Raw genomic sequence first — 1,000 nt, 5'->3', positions numbered from 1 at the left:
GAAAGACGATAAAGACGAAGACGAATTAGAAATAAACACGAAAAGAGGAAATGCTAATCTGCCTGTTTATTCTGTAACCAACTCTTTCGAACTTTAAAGGCAGGCGACGGTATGTAAGTTGACTTCTTACACTTTTGCATTTACCTTATGACGGCGAGTTAACGTTTGCCTCAGAGTACACGAATTAATTATGTATGTATATTCACGATCATGATATTCGTCTTTGATGTAGAGTTCATATCAAGAAAAAAAATTTTCTACGATGTTACTTAGTAATGTATATGAAGAAAGTATTGATATAAGAGCATGAATTTCTTTCGTTCTTATCATAAGGATACGTGTAATATAGTGCCATTTACTTATAATAAGTATACGTATGATATCATAAAAATATGCATTATTTTCATATCATACATATATTATGGTGTAAGTGTAATATATAGAATAAATGTTTCTCTCCTGTTATACGTATGATGTAAGAGAGAGAGAAAAAAGAATTTCCTTTAATACACACAAGTGATGTCAACGAACGCGAGAACATGTAAACAGATGAAGGCAATGTACCTCAAAAAAAAAAAAAAAGTCAATCTGTTGATACACAAGGTAATTACTCTATTTTGTGTTCGAGGAAGGGGCCTGATGTGTGTGTCTTTTAACTCCCTTACTAACCAAACATTACTAACTCTGCTCCATCATCAAAGAGAAGAAAAACGAAGAAGAAAAAATCAGTCGTGTTAACAGTGCATATATACACACGCTTGCTCGTCCTCGTGAAAACCCTTAGCAATCCACCAGGAAGTAATTCTCATAAGTTCCGGTAAAGGTTCTCAGGTTAGTTAAAACTGGCCGTGGGAGTGTTTGACTTGATTATAGGTAATCAAGGAAGGTTTTTTTTTCTCTCTCGATGTTTATATTAGTTTGATTGGAATCCGACGGATGGATGCTTTTGTGAGATTCGTCTAGGTATGCATGCGTGAGGGTTCGTAGACACACGCGTACA

This window comes from Penaeus monodon, chromosome 31 (genome assembly GCF_015228065.2).
Source record: "Penaeus monodon isolate SGIC_2016 chromosome 31, NSTDA_Pmon_1, whole genome shotgun sequence".
Taxonomy (NCBI): domain Eukaryota; kingdom Metazoa; phylum Arthropoda; class Malacostraca; order Decapoda; family Penaeidae; genus Penaeus; species Penaeus monodon.
Note: the sequence above shows the minus strand (reverse complement) of the source record.